The 18,606-nt window shown below is 50.7% G+C and overlaps 12 non-coding genes across 12 annotated transcripts; all 12 read right to left on the bottom strand.

Moving 5' to 3' along the window:
* Positions 1 to 1,342: 1,342 nt before the first annotated feature.
* On the bottom strand, positions 1,343 to 1,425 carry TRNAL-CAG (transfer RNA leucine (anticodon CAG)). The gene has a single exon. It is a non-coding gene; the product is annotated as a tRNA-Leu (tRNA).
* Positions 1,426 to 2,991: 1,566 nt separating this feature from the next.
* TRNAL-CAG (transfer RNA leucine (anticodon CAG)) lies at positions 2,992 to 3,074 on the bottom strand. Its single transcript has one exon. It is a non-coding gene; the product is annotated as a tRNA-Leu (tRNA).
* A 1,566-nt stretch (positions 3,075 to 4,640) lies between these two features.
* Positions 4,641 to 4,723, bottom strand: TRNAL-CAG (transfer RNA leucine (anticodon CAG)). The gene has a single exon. It is a non-coding gene; the product is annotated as a tRNA-Leu (tRNA).
* A 1,566-nt stretch (positions 4,724 to 6,289) lies between these two features.
* Positions 6,290 to 6,372, bottom strand: TRNAL-CAG (transfer RNA leucine (anticodon CAG)). The gene has a single exon. It is a non-coding gene; the product is annotated as a tRNA-Leu (tRNA).
* Positions 6,373 to 7,392: 1,020 nt separating this feature from the next.
* On the bottom strand, positions 7,393 to 7,475 carry TRNAL-CAG (transfer RNA leucine (anticodon CAG)). Its single transcript has one exon. It is a non-coding gene; the product is annotated as a tRNA-Leu (tRNA).
* Positions 7,476 to 9,055: 1,580 nt separating this feature from the next.
* TRNAL-CAG (transfer RNA leucine (anticodon CAG)) lies at positions 9,056 to 9,138 on the bottom strand. The gene has a single exon. It is a non-coding gene; the product is annotated as a tRNA-Leu (tRNA).
* Positions 9,139 to 10,158: 1,020 nt separating this feature from the next.
* TRNAL-CAG (transfer RNA leucine (anticodon CAG)) lies at positions 10,159 to 10,241 on the bottom strand. Its single transcript has one exon. It is a non-coding gene; the product is annotated as a tRNA-Leu (tRNA).
* A 1,570-nt stretch (positions 10,242 to 11,811) lies between these two features.
* On the bottom strand, positions 11,812 to 11,894 carry TRNAL-CAG (transfer RNA leucine (anticodon CAG)). Its single transcript has one exon. It is a non-coding gene; the product is annotated as a tRNA-Leu (tRNA).
* Positions 11,895 to 12,376: 482 nt separating this feature from the next.
* Positions 12,377 to 12,459, bottom strand: TRNAL-CAG (transfer RNA leucine (anticodon CAG)). The gene has a single exon. It is a non-coding gene; the product is annotated as a tRNA-Leu (tRNA).
* A 1,030-nt stretch (positions 12,460 to 13,489) lies between these two features.
* TRNAL-CAG (transfer RNA leucine (anticodon CAG)) lies at positions 13,490 to 13,572 on the bottom strand. Its single transcript has one exon. It is a non-coding gene; the product is annotated as a tRNA-Leu (tRNA).
* Positions 13,573 to 15,152: 1,580 nt separating this feature from the next.
* On the bottom strand, positions 15,153 to 15,235 carry TRNAL-CAG (transfer RNA leucine (anticodon CAG)). The gene has a single exon. It is a non-coding gene; the product is annotated as a tRNA-Leu (tRNA).
* Positions 15,236 to 17,351: 2,116 nt separating this feature from the next.
* On the bottom strand, positions 17,352 to 17,434 carry TRNAL-CAG (transfer RNA leucine (anticodon CAG)). The gene has a single exon. It is a non-coding gene; the product is annotated as a tRNA-Leu (tRNA).
* Positions 17,435 to 18,606: the final 1,172 nt, after the last annotated feature.

Here is an 18,606-nt window from a genome sequence, read left to right as displayed (position 1 = left end):
TTCTGCAGAACGGTGCTGCCTGCCACCTGTTAACAGACACAAGCAACTACACCTCAGGAAATAGGAAGGCAGGAGGCGGGCTGGTTTATGCAAATAAAAGCATGCACTGTGTCCAACCCTTCAGGAGGTTCAGGCAGTGTGCTAGAGCCTTCTTGGTCACAAGAGGTTGGGCACTAGTCCCGGGGAGCCTGTTTAGGCTGAAAGGACTGTGTATGGGCCGGCCTGATCTCCCTGTACTCCTGCACAGGACTCACTCTAAATGACAGGGCTAGAGAGTTCTGCCAGCAAAGCCTATATACAATGGCCGTTCGTGGCCGTTTGGGCAGGCAGGTGGTTGGTTGGGCAGAGGGCGAGGAGGAAGAACTGTGTTCACTCCTCTGCCTGCCTTTTTACCTCTCGCTTCCCCCCACTCACTCCTCCATCTGCCTCCCACTATGTCACACTAACTTTCCTCCTGACCTCCATTTCAAATAGGTCACTTCATTCCAACTAGGCCCAGTGAAAAGGACAAGACGTTGGGTTCTTTATGCATTTTTTCCAAAGACAAAATGCCGCGCTGCGCCCATTTGCAAGTCCACAAAGCTAGCACAGTCCTAAGACGGTTTTTCATTTAAGCACTGTAGTACACCTGCCAAAAGGGCAGTGAAGCATTCCAGGACGAACTGCAGACCTAGCTGGAGGACGGGAGTGTGTGGAGCAAGCTCCAACTCCATCTCCCTGTTCCAGAAGTCCGAGGCCGGCAGTTATAGGAAGCGTGGAATGCAATCACATGAAAAGTAAAAACCCGTTTCAGGCATGTCAGAAGTGGGATTCGAACCCAGACCTGAACGCAGCACCTTAGATCACTCGGCCATCCTGACTCTGCCTTAGGCGCTTGCCTGAATCGGCTTAGAGGCTATGTTGGCAAGTCTTTGACCACACTTAAATCCTCTTGGATTTCCTAAAATGTCTCCACAGTCTGCCAGGAATATACTCTTGCGCATCCCACCCACCCCTCCTAACCCACCACCCTCCCCATCCATTTTAAAAATGTCACTTCATTCCCACTAGGCCCAGTTAAAAGGACAACACATTGGGTTCTTTATGCATTTTTTCCAAAGGCAAAATGTCGCGGTGCGCCCGTTTGCATGTCCACAAGGCCGGCCCAGTCCAAAGATGGTTTTTCACTGGAGTTCACTTTCCCAAAAAAGAAGCGAGGAAATACAGGAAGCACTGGAAATCAACCATGAGGCCTGCAGTGCGTGCTCCAACTCCATCTCCCTGTTCCAGAAAGCCTTGGCCAGCAGTTATAGGACGCCTGGAATGTTACAATCAAATGAAAAGAAAAATTCTGTTACAGACATGTCAGAAGTGGGATTCGAACCCACGCCTCCAGAGGAGACTGCGACCTGAACGCAGCGCCTTAGACCACTCGGCCATCCTGACTCTGCCATTTGCACCCCTCAGATGCGGCTTAGAGGCAATGTTGGAAAGTCTCAAAGACCACCCGCCTAAAATCCTCTCCTATTGCATTAAAGTCTCCCAATTCCTCCCAAAAGAATAATCACAGGCAGGGCAGCACTCATACAACGACTACTGGCACAGACGTGCAGGGTTCAATCCCTATGTACAGCAGCTACTTGTCACAAGCACACATGAGTCTTTCATGTTTCTGCAGAACGGTGCTGCCTGCCACCTGTTAACAGACACAAGCAACTACACCTCAGGAAATAGGAAGGCAGGAGGCGGGCTGGTTTATGCAAATAAAAGCATGCACTGTGTCCAACCCTTCAGGAGGTTCAGGCAGTGTGCTAGAGCCTTCTTGGTCACAAGAGGTTGGGCACTAGTCCCGGGGAGCCTGTTTAGGCTGAAAGGACTGTGTATGGGCCGGCCTGATCTCCCTGTACTCCTGCACAGGACTCACTCTAAATGATAGGGCTAAAGAGTTCTGCCAGCAAAGCCTATATACAATGGCCGTTCGGGGCCGTTTGGGCAGACAGGTGGTTGGTTGGGCAGAGGGCGAGGAGGAAGAACTGTGTTCACTCCTCTGCCTGCCTTTTTACCTCTCGCTTCCCCCCACTCACTCCTCCATCTGCCTCCCACTATGTCACACTAACTTTCCTCCTGACCTCCATTTCAAATAGGTCACTTCATTCCAACTAGGCCCAGTGAAAAGGACAAGACGTTGGGTTCTTTATGCATTTTTTCCAAAGACAAAATGCTGCGCTGCGCCCATTTGCAAGTCCACAAAGCTAGCACAGTCCTAAGACGGTTTTTCATTTAAGCACTGTAGTACACCTGCCAAAAGGGCAGTGAAGCATTCCAGGACGAACTGCAGACCTAGCTGGAGGACGGGAGTGTGTGGAGCAAGCTCCAACTCCATCTCCCTGTTCCAGAAATCCGTGGCCGGCAGTTATAGGAAGCGTGGAATGCAATCACATGAAAAGTAAAAACCCGTTTCAGGCATGTCAGAAGTGGGATTCGAACCCAGACCTGAACGCAGCACCTTAGACCACTCGGCCATCCTGACTCTGCCTTAGGCGCTCGCCTGAATCGGCTTAGAGGCTATGTTGGCAAGTCTTTGACCACACTTAAATCCTCTTGGATTTCCTAAAATGTCTCCACAGTCTGCCAGGAATATACTCTCGCGCATCCCACCCACCCCTCCTAACCCACCACCCTCCCCATCCATTTTAAAAATGTCACTTCATTCCCACTAGGCCCAGTTAAAAGGACAACACATTGGGTTCTTTATGCATTTTTTCCAAAGGCAAAATGTCGCGGTGCGCCCGTTTGCATGTCCACAAGGCCGGCCCAGTCCAAAGATGGTTTTTCACTGGAGTTCACTTTCCCAAAAAAGAAGCGAGGAAATACAGGAAGCACTGGAAATCAACCATGAGGCCTGCAGTGCGTGCTCCAACTCCATCTCCCTGTTCCAGAAAGCCTTGGCCAGCAGTTATAGGACGCCTGGAATGTTACAATCAAATGAAAAGAAAAATTCTGTTACAGACATGTCAGAAGTGGGATTCGAACCCACGCTTCCAGAGGAGACTGCGACCTGAACGCAGCGCCTTAGACCACTCGGCCATCCTGACTCTGCCATTTGCACCCCTCAGATGCGGCTTAGAGGCAATGTTGGAAAGTCTCAAAGACCACCCGCCTAAAATCCTCTCCTATTGCATTAAAGTCTCCCAATTCCTCCCAAAAGAATAATCACAGGCAGGGCAGCACTCATACAACGACTACTGGCACAGACGTGCAGGGTTCAATCCCTATGTACAGCAGCTACTTGTCACAAGCACACATGAGTCTTTCATGTTTCTGCAGAACGGTGCTGCCTGCCACCTGTTAACAGACACAAGCAACTACACCTCAGGAAATAGGAAGGCAGGAGGCGGGCTGGTTTATGCAAATAAAAGCATGCACTGTGTCCAACCCTTCAGGAGGTTCAGGCAGTGTGCTAGAGCCTTCTTGGTCACAAGAGGTTGGGCACTAGTCCCGGGGAGCCTGTTTAGGCTGAAAGGACTGTGTATGGGCCGGCCTGATCTCCCTGTACTCCTGCACAGGACTCACTCTAAATGACAGGGCTAAAGAGTTCTGCCAGCAAAGCCTATATACAATGGCCGTTCGTGGCCGTTTGGGCAGGCAGGTGGTTGGTTGGGCAGAGGGCGAGGAGGAAGAACTGTGTTCACTCCTCTGCCTGCCTTTTTACCTCTCGCTTCCCCCCACTCACTCCTCCATCTGCCTCCCACTATGTCACACTAACTTTCCACCTGACCCCCATTTCAAATAGGTCACTTCATTCCAACTAGGCCCAGTGAAAAGGACAAGACGTTGGGTTCTTTATGCATTTTTTCCAAAGACAAAATGCCGCGCTGCGCCCATTTGCAAGTCCACAAAGCTAGCACAGTCCTAAGACGGTTTTTCATTTAAGCACTGTAGTACACCTGCCAAAAGGGCAGTGAAGCATTCCAGGACGAACTGCAGACCTAGCTGGAGGACGGGAGTGTGTGGAGCAAGCTCCAACTCCATCTCCCTGTTCCAGAAGTCTGTGGCCGGCAGTTATAGGAAGCGTGGAATGCAATCACATGAAAAGTAAAAACCCGTTTCAGGCATGTCAGAAGTGGGATTCGAACCCAGACCTGAACGCAGCACCTTAGACCACTCGGCCATCCTGACTCTGCCTTAGGCGCTTGCCTGAATCGGCTTAGAGGCTATGTTGGCAAGTCTTTGACCACACTTAAATCCTCTTGGATTTCCTAAAATGTCTCCACAGTCTTCCAGGAATATACTCTCGCGCATCCCACCCACCCCTCCTAACCCACCACCCTCCCCATCCATTTTAAAAATGTCACTTCATTCCCACTAGGCACAGTTAAAAGGACAACACATTGGGTTCTTTATGCATTTTTTCCAAAGGCAAAATGTCGCGGTGCGCCCGTTTGCATGTCCACAAGGCCGGCCCAGTCCAAAGATGGTTTTTCACTGGAGTTCACTTTCCCAAAAAAGAAGCGAGGAAATACAGGAAGCACTGGAAATCAACCATGAGGCCTGCAGTGCGTGCTCCAACTCCATCTCCCTGTTCCAGAAAGCCTTGGCCAGCAGTTATAGGACGCCTGGAATGTTACAATCAAATGAAAAGAAAAATTCTGTTACAGACATGTCAGAAGTGGGATTCGAACCCACGCCTCCAGAGGAGACTGCGACCTGAACGCAGCGTCTTAGACCACTCGGCCATCCTGACTCTGCCATTTGCACCCCTCAGATGCGGCTTAGAGGCAATGTTGGAAAGTCTCAAAGACCACCCGCCTAAAATCCTCTCCTATTGCATTAAAGTCTCCCAATTCCTCCCAAAAGAATAATCACAGGCAGGGCAGCACTCATACAATGACTACTGGCACAGACGTGCAGGGTTCAATCCCTATGTACAGCAGCTACTTGTCACAAGCACACATGAGTCTTTCATGTTTCTGCAGAACGGTGCTGCCTGCCACCTGTTAACAGACACAAGCAACTACACCTCAGGAAATAGGAAGGCAGGAGGCGGGCTGGTTTATGCAAATAAAAGCATGCACTGTGTCCAACCCTTCAGGAGGTTCAGGCAGTGTGCTAGAGCCTTCTTGGTCACAAGAGGTTGGGCACTAGTCCCGGGGAGCCTGTTTAGGCTGAAAGGACTGTGTATGGGCCGGCCTGATCTCCCTGTACTCCTGCACAGGACTCACTCTAAATGACAGGGCTAAAGAGTTCTGCCAGCAAAGCCTATATACAATGGCCGTTCGTGGCCGTTTGGGCAGGCAGGTGGTTGGTTGGGCAGAGGGCAAGGAGGAAGAACTGTGTTCACTCCTCTGCCTGCCTTTTTACCTCTCGCTTCCCCCCACTCACTCCTCCATCTGCCTCCCACTATGTCACACTAACTTTCCTCCTGACCTCCATTTCAAATAGGTCACTTCATTCCAACTAGGCCCAGTGAAAAGGACAAGACGTTGGGTTCTTTATGCATTTTTTCCAAAGACAAAATGCCGCGCTGCGCCCATTTGCAAGTCCACAAAGCTAGCACAGTCCTAAGACGGTTTTTCATTTAAGCACTGTAGTACACCTGCCAAAAGGGCAGTGAAGCATTCCAGGACGAACTGCAGACCTAGCTGGAGGACGGGAGTGTGTGGAGCAAGCTCCAACTCCATCTCCCTGTTCCAGAAGTCCGAGGCCGGCAGTTATAGGAAGCGTGGAATGCAATCACATGAAAAGTAAAAACCTGTTTCAGGCATGTCAGAAGTGGGATTCGAACCCAGACCTGAACGCAGCACCTTAGATCACTCGGCCATCCTGACTCTGCCTTAGGCGCTTGCCTGAATCGGCTTAGAGGCTATGTTGGCAAGTCTTTGACCACACTTAAATCCTCTTGGATTTCCTAAAATGTCTCCACAGTCTGCCAGGAATATACTCTTGCGCATCCCACCCACCCCTCCTAACCCACCACCCTCCCCATCCATTTTAAAAATGTCACTTCATTCCCACTAGGCCCAGTTAAAAGGACAACACATTGGGTTCTTTATGCATTTTTTCCAAAGGCAAAATGTCGCGGTGCGCCCGTTTGCATGTCCACAAGGCCGGCCCAGTCCAAAGATGGTTTTTCACTGGAGTTCACTTTCCCAAAAAAGAAGCGAGGAAATACAGGAAGCACTGGAAATCAACCATGAGGCCTGCAGTGCGTGCTCCAACTCCATCTCCCTGTTCCAGAAAGCCTTGGCCAGCAGTTATAGGACGCCTGGAATGTTACAATCAAATGAAAAGAAAAATTCTGTTACAGACATGTCAGAAGTGGGATTCGAACCCACGCCTCCAGAGGAGACTGCGACCTGAACGCAGCGCCTTAGACCACTCGGCCATCCTGACTCTGCCATTTGCACCCCTCAGATGCGGCTTAGAGGCAATGTTGGAAAGTCTCAAAGACCACCCGCCTAAAATCCTCTCCTATTGCATTAAAGTCTCCCAATTCCTCCCAAAAGAATAATCACAGGCAGGGCAGCACTCATACAACGACTACTGGCACAGACGTGCAGGGTTCAATCCCTATGTACAGCAGCTACTTGTCACAAGCACACATGAGTCTTTCATGTTTCTGCAGAACGGTGCTGCCTGCCACCTGTTAACAGACACAAGCAACTACACCTCAGGAAATAGGAAGGCAGGAGGCGGGCTGGTTTATGCAAATAAAAGCATGCACTGTGTCCAACCCTTCAGGAGGTTCAGGCAGTGTGCTAGAGCCTTCTTGGTCACAAGAGGTTGGGCACTAGTCCCGGGGAGCCTGTTTAGGCTGAAAGGACTGTGTATGGGCCGGCCTGATCTCCCTGTACTCCTGCACAGGACTCACTCTAAATGATAGGGCTAAAGAGTTCTGCCAGCAAAGCCTATATACAATGGCCGTTCGGGGCCGTTTGGGCAGACAGGTGGTTGGTTGGGCAGAGGGCGAGGAGGAAGAACTGTGTTCACTCCTCTGCCTGCCTTTTTACCTCTCGCTTCCCCCCACTCACTCCTCCATCTGCCTCCCACTATGTCACACTAACTTTCCTCCTGACCTCCATTTCAAATAGGTCACTTCATTCCAACTAGGCCCAGTGAAAAGGACAAGACGTTGGGTTCTTTATGCATTTTTTCCAAAGACAAAATGCTGCGCTGCGCCCATTTGCAAGTCCACAAAGCTAGCACAGTCCTAAGACGGTTTTTCATTTAAGCACTGTAGTACACCTGCCAAAAGGGCAGTGAAGCATTCCAGGACGAACTGCAGACCTAGCTGGAGGACGGGAGTGTGTGGAGCAAGCTCCAACTCCATCTCCCTGTTCCAGAAATCCGTGGCCGGCAGTTATAGGAAGCGTGGAATGCAATCACATGAAAAGTAAAAACCCATTTCAGGCATGTCAGAAGTGGGATTCGAACCCACGCCTCCAGAGGAGACTGCGACCTGAACGCAGCGCCTTAGACCACTCGGCCATCCTGACTCTGCCTTAGGCGCTCGCCTGAATCGGCTTAGAGGCTATGTTGGCAAGTCTTTGACCACACTTAAATCCTCTTGGATTTCCTAAAATGTCTCCACAGTCTGCCAGGAATATACTCTCGCGCATCCCACCCACCCCTCCTAACCCACCACCCTCCCCATCCATTTTAAAAATGTCACTTCATTCCCACTAGGCCCAGTTAAAAGGACAACACATTGGGTTCTTTATGCATTTTTTCCAAAGGCAAAATGTCGCGGTGCGCCCGTTTGCATGTCCACAAGGCCGGCCCAGTCCAAAGATGGTTTTTCACTGGAGTTCACTTTCCCAAAAAAGAAGCGAGGAAATACAGGAAGCACTGGAAATCAACCATGAGGCCTGCAGTGCGTGCTCCAACTCCATCTCCCTGTTCCAGAAAGCCTTGGCCAGCAGTTATAGGACGCCTGGAATGTTACAATCAAATGAAAAGAAAAAATCTGTTACAGACATGTCAGAGGTGGGATTCGAACCCACTGCGACCTGAACGCAGCGCCTTAGACCACTCGGCCATCCTGACTCTGCCGTTTGCACCCCTCAGATGCGGCTTAGAGGCAATGTTGGAAAGTCTCAAAGACCACCCGCCTAAAATCCTCTCCTATTGCATTAAAGTCTCCAAATTCCTCCCAAAAGAATAATCACAGGCAGGGCAGCACTCATACAACGACTACTGGCACAGACGTGCAGGGTTCAATCCCTATGTACAGCAGCTACTTGTCACAAGCACACATGAGTCTTTCATGTTTCTGCAGAACGGTGCTGCCTGCCACCTGTTAACAGACACGAGCAACTACACCTCAGGAAATAGGAAGGCAGGAGGCGGGCTGGTTTATGCAAATAAAAGCATGCACTGTGTCCAACCCTTCAGGAGGTTCAGGCAGTGTGCTAGAGCCTTCTTGGTCACAAGAGGTTGGGCACTAGTGCCGGGGAGCCTGTTTAGGCTGAAAGGACTGTGTATGGGCCGGCCTGATCTCCCTGTACTCCTGCACAGGACTCACTCTAAATTACAGGGCTAAAGAGTTCTGCCAGCAAAGCCTATATACAATGGCCGTTCGTGGCCGTTCGGGGCCGTTTGGGCAGGCAGGTGGTTGGTTGGGCAGAGGGCGAGGAGGAAGAACTGTGTTCACTCCTCTGCCTGCCTTTTTACCTCTCGCTTCCCCCCACTCACTCCTCCATCTGCCTCCCACTATGTCACACTAACTTTCCACCTGACCCCCATTTCAAATAGGTCACTTCATTCCAACTAGGCCCAGTGAAAAGGACAAGACGTTGGGTTCTTTATGCATTTTTTCCAAAGACAAAATGCCGCGCTGCGCCCATTTGCAAGTCCACAAAGCTAGCACAGTCCTAAGACGGTTTTTCATTTAAGCACTGTAGTACACCTGCCAAAAGGGCAGTCAAGCATTCCAGGACCAACTGCAGACCTAGCTGGAGGACGGGAGTGTGTGGAGCAAGCTCCAACTCCATCTCCCTGTTCCAGAAATCCGTGGCCGGCAGTTATAGGAAGCGTGGAATGCAATCACATGAAAAGTAAAAACCCATTTCAGGCATGTCAGAAGTGGGATTCGAACCCACGCCTCCAGAGGAGACTGCGACCTGAACGCAGCGCCTTAGACCACTCGGCCATCCTGACTCTGCCATTTGCACCCCTCAGATGCGGCTTAGAGGCAATGTTGGAAAGTCTCAAAGACCACCCGCCTAAAATCCTCTCCTATTGCATTAAAGTCTCCCAATTCCTCCCAAAAGAATAATCACAGGCAGGGCAGCACTCATACAACGACTACTGGCACAGACGTGCAGGGTTCAATCCCTATGTACAGCAGCTACTTGTCACAAGCACACATGAGTCTTTCATGTTTCTGCAGAACGGTGCTGCCTGCCACCTGTTAACAGACACAAGCAACTACACCTCAGGAAATAGGAAGGCAGGAGGCGGGCTGGTTTATGCAAATAAAAGCATGCACTGTGTCCAACCCTTCAGGAGGTTCAGGCAGTGTGCTAGAGCCTTCTTGGTCACAAGAGGTTGGGCACTAGTCCCGGGGAGCCTGTTTAGGCTGAAAGGACTGTGTATGGGCCGGCCTGATCTCCCTGTACTCCTGCACAGGACTCACTCTAAATGATAGGGCTAAAGAGTTCTGCCAGCAAAGCCTATATACAATGGCCGTTCGGGGCCGTTTGGGCAGACAGGTGGTTGGTTGGGCAGAGGGCGAGGAGGAAGAACTGTGTTCACTCCTCTGCCTGCCTTTTTACCTCTCGCTTCCCCCCACTCACTCCTCCATCTGCCTCCCACTATGTCACACTAACTTTCCTCCTGACCTCCATTTCAAATAGGTCACTTCATTCCAACTAGGCCCAGTGAAAAGGACAAGACGTTGGGTTCTTTATGCATTTTTTCCAAAGACAAAATGCTGCGCTGCGCCCATTTGCAAGTCCACAAAGCTAGCACAGTCCTAAGACGGTTTTTCATTTAAGCACTGTAGTACACCTGCCAAAAGGGCAGTGAAGCATTCCAGGACGAACTGCAGACCTAGCTGGAGGACGGGAGTGTGTGGAGCAAGCTCCAACTCCATCTCCCTGTTCCAGAAATCCGTGGCCGGCAGTTATAGGAAGCGTGGAATGCAATCACATGAAAAGTAAAAACCCATTTCAGGCATGTCAGAAGTGGGATTCGAACCCACGCCTCCAGAGGAGACTGCGACCTGAACGCAGCGCCTTAGACCACTCGGCCATCCTGACTCTGCCTTAGGCGCTCGCCTGAATCGGCTTAGAGGCTATGTTGGCAAGTCTTTGACCACACTTAAATCCTCTTGGATTTCCTAAAATGTCTCCACAGTCTGCCAGGAATATACTCTCGCGCATCCCACCCACCCCTCCTAACCCACCACCCTCCCCATCCATTTTAAAAATGTCACTTCATTCCCACTAGGCCCAGTTAAAAGGACAACACATTGGGTTCTTTATGCATTTTTTCCAAAGGCAAAATGTCGCGGTGCGCCCGTTTGCATGTCCACAAGGCCGGCCCAGTCCAAAGATGGTTTTTCACTGGAGTTCACTTTCCCAAAAAAGAAGCGAGGAAATACAGGAAGCACTGGAAATCAACCATGAGGCCTGCAGTGCGTGCTCCAACTCCATCTCCCTGTTCCAGAAAGCCTTGGCCAGCAGTTATAGGACGCCTGGAATGTTACAATCAAATGAAAAGAAAAAATCTGTTACAGACATGTCAGAGGTGGGATTCGAACCCACTGCGACCTGAACGCAGCGCCTTAGACCACTCGGCCATCCTGACTCTGCCGTTTGCACCCCTCAGATGCGGCTTAGAGGCAATGTTGGAAAGTCTCAAAGACCACCCGCCTAAAATCCTCTCCTATTGCATTAAAGTCTCCAAATTCCTCCCAAAAGAATAATCACAGGCAGGGCAGCACTCATACAACGACTACTGGCACAGACGTGCAGGGTTCAATCCCTATGTACAGCAGCTACTTGTCACAAGCACACATGAGTCTTTCATGTTTCTGCAGAACGGTGCTGCCTGCCACCTGTTAACAGACACGAGCAACTACACCTCAGGAAATAGGAAGGCAGGAGGCGGGCTGGTTTATGCAAATAAAAGCATGCACTGTGTCCAACCCTTCAGGAGGTTCAGGCAGTGTGCTAGAGCCTTCTTGGTCACAAGAGGTTGGGCACTAGTGCCGGGGAGCCTGTTTAGGCTGAAAGGACTGTGTATGGGCCGGCCTGATCTCCCTGTACTCCTGCACAGGACTCACTCTAAATTACAGGGCTAAAGAGTTCTGCCAGCAAAGCCTATATACAATGGCCGTTCGTGGCCGTTTGGGCAGGCAGGTGGTTGGTTGGGCAGAGGGCGAGGAGGAAGAACTGTGTTCACTCCTCTGCCTGCCTTTTTACCTCTCGCTTCCCCCCACTCACTCCTCCATCTGCCTCCCACTATGTCACACTAACTTTCCACCTGACCCCCATTTCAAATAGGTCACTTCATTCCAACTAGGCCCAGTGAAAAGGACAAGACGTTGGGTTCTTTATGCATTTTTTCCAAAGACAAAATGCCGCGCTGCGCCCATTTGCAAGTCCACAAAGCTAGCACAGTCCTAAGACGGTTTTTCATTTAAGCACTGTAGTACACCTGCCAAAAGGGCAGTCAAGCATTCCAGGACCAACTGCAGACCTAGCTGGAGGACGGGAGTGTGTGGAGCAAGCTCCAACTCCATCTCCCTGTTCCAGAAATCCGTGGCCGGCAGTTATAGGAAGCGTGGAATGCAATCACATGAAAAGTAAAAACCCATTTCAGGCATGTCAGAAGTGGGATTCGAACCCACGCCTCCAGAGGAGACTGCGACCTGAACGCAGCGCCTTAGACCACTCGGCCATCCTGACTCTGCCTTAGGCGCTCGCCTGAATCGGCTTAGAGGCTATGTTGGCAAGTCTTTGACCACACTTAAATCCTCTTGGATTTCCTAAAATGTCTCCACAGTCTGCCAGGAATATACTCTCGCGCATCCCACCCACCCCTCCTAACCCACCACCCTCCCCATCCATTTTAAAAATGTCACTTCATTCCCACTAGGCCCAGTTAAAAGGACAACACATTGGGTTCTTTATGCATTTTTTCCAAAGGCAAAATGTCGCGGTGCGCCCGTTTGCATGTCCACAAGGCCGGCCCAGTCCAAAGATGGTTTTTCACTGGAGTTCACTTTCCCAAAAAAGAAGCGAGGAAATACAGGAAGCACTGGAAATCAACCATGAGGCCTGCAGTGCGTGCTCCAACTCCATCTCCCTGTTCCAGAAAGCCTTGGCCAGCAGTTATAGGACGCCTGGAATGTTACAATCAAATGAAAAGAAAAAATCTGTTACAGACATGTCAGAGGTGGGATTCGAACCCACGCCTCCAGCGGAGACTGCGACCTGAACGCAGCGCCTTAGACCACTCGGCCATCCTGACTCTGCCGTTTGCACCCCTCAGATGCGGCTTAGAGGCAATGTTGGAAAGTCTCAAAGACCACCCGCCTAAAATCCTCTCCTATTGCATTAAAGTCTCCAAATTCCTCCCAAAAGAATAATCACAGGCAGGGCAGCACTCATACAACGACTACTGGCACAGACGTGCAGGGTTCAATCCCTATGTACAGCAGCTACTTGTCACAAGCACACATGAGTCTTTCATGTTTCTGCAGAACGGTGCTGCCTGCCACCTGTTAACAGACACGAGCAACTACACCTCAGGAAATAGGAAGGCAGGAGGCGGGCTGGTTTATGCAAATAAAAGCATGCACTGTGTCCAACCCTTCAGGAGGTTCAGGCAGTGTGCTAGAGCCTTCTTGGTCACAAGAGGTTGGGCACTAGTGCCGGGGAGCCTGTTTAGGCTGAAAGGACTGTGTATGGGCCGGCCTGATCTCCCTGTACTCCTGCACAGGACTCACTCTAAATTACAGGGCTAAAGAGTTCTGCCAGCAAAGCCTATATACAATGGCCGTTCGTGGCCGTTCGGGGCCGTTTGGGCAGGCAGGTGGTTGGTTGGGCAGAGGGCGAGGAGGAAGAACTGTGTTCACTCCTCTGCCTGCCTTTTTACCTCTCGCTTCCCCCCACTCACTCCTCCATCTGCCTCCCACTATGTCACACTAACTTTCCACCTGACCCCCATTTCAAATAGGTCACTTCATTCCAACTAGGCCCAGTGAAAAGGACAAGACGTTGGGTTCTTTATGCATTTTTTCCAAAGACAAAATGCCGCGCTGCGCCCATTTGCAAGTCCACAAAGCTAGCACAGTCCTAAGACGGTTTTTCATTTAAGCACTGTAGTACACCTGCCAAAAGGGCAGTCAAGCATTCCAGGACCAACTGCAGACCTAGCTGGAGGACGGGAGTGTGTGGAGCAAGCTCCAACTCCATCTCCCTGTTCCAGAAATCCGTGGCCGGCAGTTATAGGAAGCGTGGAATGCAATCACATGAAAAGTAAAAACCCATTTCAGGCATGTCAGAAGTGGGATTCGAACCCACGCCTCCAGAGGAGACTGCGACCTGAACGCAGCGCCTTAGACCACTCGGCCATCCTGACTCTGCCTTAGGCGCTCGCCTGAATCGGCTTAGAGGCTATGTTGGCAAGTCTTTGACCACACTTAAATCCTCTTGGATTTCCTAAAATGTCTCCACAGTCTGCCAGGAATATACTCTCGCGCATCCCACCCACCCCTCCTAACCCACCACCCTCCCCATCCATTTTAAAAATGTCACTTCATTCCCACTAGGCCCAGTTAAAAGGACAACACATTGGGTTCTTTATGCATTTTTTCCAAAGGCAAAATGTCGCGGTGCGCCCGTTTGCATGTCCACAAGGCCGGCCCAGTCCAAAGATGGTTTTTCACTGGAGTTCACTTTCCCAAAAAAGAAGCGAGGAAATACAGGAAGCACTGGAAATCAACCATGAGGCCTGCAGTGCGTGCTCCAACTCCATCTCCCTGTTCCAGAAAGCCTTGGCCAGCAGTTATAGGACGCCTGGAATGTTACAATCAAATGAAAAGAAAAAATCTGTTACAGACATGTCAGAGGTGGGATTCGAACCCACTGCGACCTGAACGCAGCGCCTTAGACCACTCGGCCATCCTGACTCTGCCATTTGCACCCCTCAGATGCGGCTTAGAGGCAATGTTGGAAAGTCTCAAAGACCACCCGCCTAAAATCCTCTCCTATTGCATTAAAGTCTCCCAATTCCTCCCAAAAGAATAATCACAGGCAGGGCAGCACTCATACAACGACTACTGGCACAGACGTGCAGGGTTCAATCCCTATGTACAGCAGCTACTTGTCACAAGCACACATGAGTCTTTCATGTTTCTGCAGAACGGTGCTGCCTGCCACCTGTTAACAGACACAAGCAACTACACCTCAGGAAATAGGAAGGCAGGAGGCGGGCTGGTTTATGCAAATAAAAGCATGCACTGTGTCCAACCCTTCAGGAGGTTCAGGCAGTGTGCTAGAGCCTTCTTGGTCACAAGAGGTTGGGCACTAGTGCCGGGGAGCCTGTTTAGGCTGAAAGGACTGTGTATGGGCCGGCCTGATCTCCCTGTACTCCTGCACAGGACTCACTCTAAATTACAGGGCTAAAGAGTTCTGCCAGCAAAGCCTATATACAATGGCCGTTCGTGGCCGTTCGGGGCCGTTTGGGCAGGCAGGTGGTTGGTTGGGCAGAGGGCGAGGAGGAAGAACTGTGTTCACTCCTCTGCCTGCCTTTTTACCTCTCGCTTCCCCCCACTCACTCCTCCATCTGCCTCCCACTATGTCACACTAACTTTCCACCTGACCCCCATTTCAAATAGGTCACTTCATTCCAACTAGGCCCAGTGAAAAGGACAAGACGTTGGGTTCTTTATGCATTTTTTCCAAAGACAAAATGCCGCGCTGCGCCCATTTGCAAGTCCACAAAGCTAGCACAGTCCTAAGACGGTTTTTCATTTAAGCACTGTAGTACACCTGCCAAAAGGGCAGTCAAGCATTCCAGGACCAACTGCAGACCTAGCTGGAGGACGGGAGTGTGTGGAGCAAGCTCCAACTCCATCTCCCTGTTCCAGAAATCCGTGGCCGGCAGTTATAGGAAGCGTGGAATGCAATCACATGAAAAGTAAAAACCCATTTCAGGCATGTCAGAAGTGGGATTCGAACCCACGCCTCCAGAGGAGACTGCGACCTGAACGCAGCGCCTTAGACCACTCGGCCATCCTGACTCTGCCTTAGGCGCTCGCCTGAATCGGCTTAGAGGCTATGTTGGCAAGTCTTTGACCACACTTAAATCCTCTTGGATTTCCTAAAATGTCTCCACAGTCTGCCAGGAATATACTCTCGCGCATCCCACCCACCCCTCCTAACCCACCACCCTCCCCATCCATTTTAAAAATGTCACTTCATTCCCACTAGGCCCAGTTAAAAGGACAACACATTGGGTTCTTTATGCATTTTTTCCAAAGGCAAAATGTCGCGGTGCGCCCGTTTGCATGTCCACAAGGCCGGCCCAGTCCAAAGATGGTTTTTCACTGGAGTTCACTTTCCCAAAAAAGAAGCGAGGAAATACAGGAAGCACTGGAAATCAACCATGAGGCCTGCAGTGCGTGCTCCAACTCCATCTCCCTGTTCCAGAAAGCCTTGGCCAGCAGTTATAGGACGCCTGGAATGTTACAATCAAATGAAAAGAAAAAATCTGTTACAGACATGTCAGAGGTGGGATTCGAACCCACTGCGACCTGAACGCAGCGCCTTAGACCACTCGGCCATCCTGACTCTGCCATTTGCACCCCTCAGATGCGGCTTAGAGGCAATGTTGGAAAGTCTCAAAGACCACCCGCCTAAAATCCTCTCCTATTGCATTAAAGTCTCCCAATTCCTCCCAAAAGAATAATCACAGGCAGGGCAGCACTCATACAACGACTACTGGCACAGACGTGCAGGGTTCAATCCCTATGTACAGCAGCTACTTGTCACAAGCACACATGAGTCTTTCATGTTTCTGCAGAACGGTGCTGCCTGCCACCTGTTAACAGACACAAGCAACTACACCTCAGGAAATAGGAAGGCAGGAGGCGGGCTGGTTTATGCAAATAAAAGCATGCACTGTGTCCAACCCTTCAGGAGGTTCAGGCAGTGTGCTAGAGCCTTCTTGGTCACAAGAGGTTGGGCACTAGTCCCGGGGAGCCTGTTTAGGCTGAAAGGACTGTGTATGGGCCGGCCTGATCTCCCTGTACTCCTGCACAGGACTCACTCTAAATGACAGGGCTAGAGAGTTCTGCCAGCAAAGCCTATATACAATGGCCGTTCGTGGCCGTTTGGGCAGGCAGGTGGTTGGTTGGGCAGAGGGCGAGGAGGAAGAACTGTGTTCACTCCTCTGCCTGCCTTTTTACCTCTCGCTTCCCCCCACTCACTCCTCCATCTGCCTCCCACTATGTCACACTAACTTTCCTCCTGACCTCCATTTCAAATAGGTCACTTCATTCCAACTAGGCCCAGTGAAAAGGACAAGACGTTGGGTTCTTTATGCATTTTTTCCAAAGACAAAATGCCGCGCTGCGCCCATTTGCAAGTCCACAAAGCTAGCACAGTCCTAAGACGGTTTTTCATTTAAGCACTGTAGTACACCTGCCAAAAGGGCAGTGAAGCATTCCAGGACGAACTGCAGACCTAGCTGGAGGACGGGAGTGTGTGGAGCAAGCTCCAACTCCATCTCCCTGTTCCAGAAGTCCGAGGCCGGCAGTTATAGGAAGCGTGGAATGCAATCACATGAAAAGTAAAAACCCGTTTCAGGCATGTCAGAAGTGGGATTCGAACCCAGACCTGAACGCAGCACCTTAGATCACTCGGCCATCCTGACTCTGCCTTAGGCGCTTGCCTGAATCGGCTTAGAGGCTATGTTGGCAAGTCTTTGACCACACTTAAATCCTCTTGGATTTCCTAAAATGTCTCCACAGTCTGCCAGGAATATACTCTTGCGCATCCCACCCACCCCTCCTAACCCACCACCCTCCCCATCCATTTTAAAAATGTCACTTCATTCCCACTAGGCCCAGTTAAAAGGACAACACATTGGGTTCTTTATGCATTTTTTCCAAAGGCAAAATGTCGCGGTGCGCCCGTTTGCATGTCCACAAGGCCGGCCCAGTCCAAAGATGGTTTTTCACTGGAGTTCACTTTCCCAAAAAAGAAGCGAGGAAATACAGGAAGCACTGGAAATCAACCATGAGGCCTGCAGTGCGTGCTCCAACTCCATCTCCCTGTTCCAGAAAGCCTTGGCCAGCAGTTATAGGACGCCTGGAATGTTACAATCAAATGAAAAGAAAAATTCTGTTACAGACATGTCAGAAGTGGGATTCGAACCCACGCCTCCAGAGGAGACTGCGACCTGAACGCAGCGCCTTAGACCACTCGGCCATCCTGACTCTGCCATTTGCACCCCTCAGATGCGGCTTAGAGGCAATGTTGGAAAGTCTCAAAGACCACCCGCCTAAAATCCTCTCCTATTGCATTAAAGTCTCCCAATTCCTCCCAAAAGAATAATCACAGGCAGGGCAGCACTCATACAACGACTACTGGCACAGACGTGCAGGGTTCAATCCCTATGTACAGCAGCTACTTGTCACAAGCACACATGAGTCTTTCATGTTTCTGCAGAACGGTGCTGCCTGCCACCTGTTAACAGACACAAGCAACTACACCTCAGGAAATAGGAAGGCAGGAGGCGGGCTGGTTTATGCAAATAAAAGCATGCACTGTGTCCAACCCTTCAGGAGGTTCAGGCAGTGTGCTAGAGCCTTCTTGGTCACAAGAGGTTGGGCACTAGTCCCGGGGAGCCTGTTTAGGCTGAAAGGACTGTGTATGGGCCGGCCTGATCTCCCTGTACTCCTGCACAGGACTCACTCTAAATGATAGGGCTAAAGAGTTCTGCCAGCAAAGCCTATATACAATGGCCGTTCGGGGCCGTTTGGGCAGACAGGTGGTTGGTTGGGCAGAGGGCGAGGAGGAAGAACTGTGTTCACTCCTCTGCCTGCCTTTTTACCTCTCGCTTCCCCCCACTCACTCCTCCATCTGCCTCCCACTATGTCACACTAACTTTCCTCCTGACCTCCATTTCAAATAGGTCACTTCATTCCAACTAGGCCCAGTGAAAAGGACAAGACGTTGGGTTCTTTATGCATTTTTTCCAAAGACAAAATGCTGCGCTGCGCCCATTTGCAAGTCCACAAAGCTAGCACAGTCCTAAGACGGTTTTTCATTTAAGCACTGTAGTACACCTGCCAAAAGGGCAGTGAAGCATTCCAGGACGAACTGCAGACCTAGCTGGAGGACGGGAGTGTGTGGAGCAAGCTCCAACTCCATCTCCCTGTTCCAGAAATCCGTGGCCGGCAGTTATAGGAAGCGTGGAATGCAATCACATGAAAAGTAAAAACCCGTTTCAGGCATGTCAGAAGTGGGATTCGAACCCAGACCTGAACGCAGCACCTTAGACCACTCGGCCATCCTGACTCTGCCTTAGTCGCTCGCCTGAATCGGCTTAGAGGCTATGTTGGCAAGTCTTTGACCACACTTAAATCCTCTTGGATTTCCTAAAATG

The sequence above is a fragment of the Ambystoma mexicanum genome, chromosome 11 (assembly GCF_040938575.1).
Source record: "Ambystoma mexicanum isolate Mex_15411 chromosome 11, UKY_AmexF1_1, whole genome shotgun sequence".
In the NCBI taxonomy this organism is placed as follows: domain Eukaryota; kingdom Metazoa; phylum Chordata; class Amphibia; order Caudata; family Ambystomatidae; genus Ambystoma; species Ambystoma mexicanum.
The sequence above is the reverse complement of the archived record's forward strand: the minus strand, read 5'-3'. Positions and strand labels throughout refer to the sequence as shown.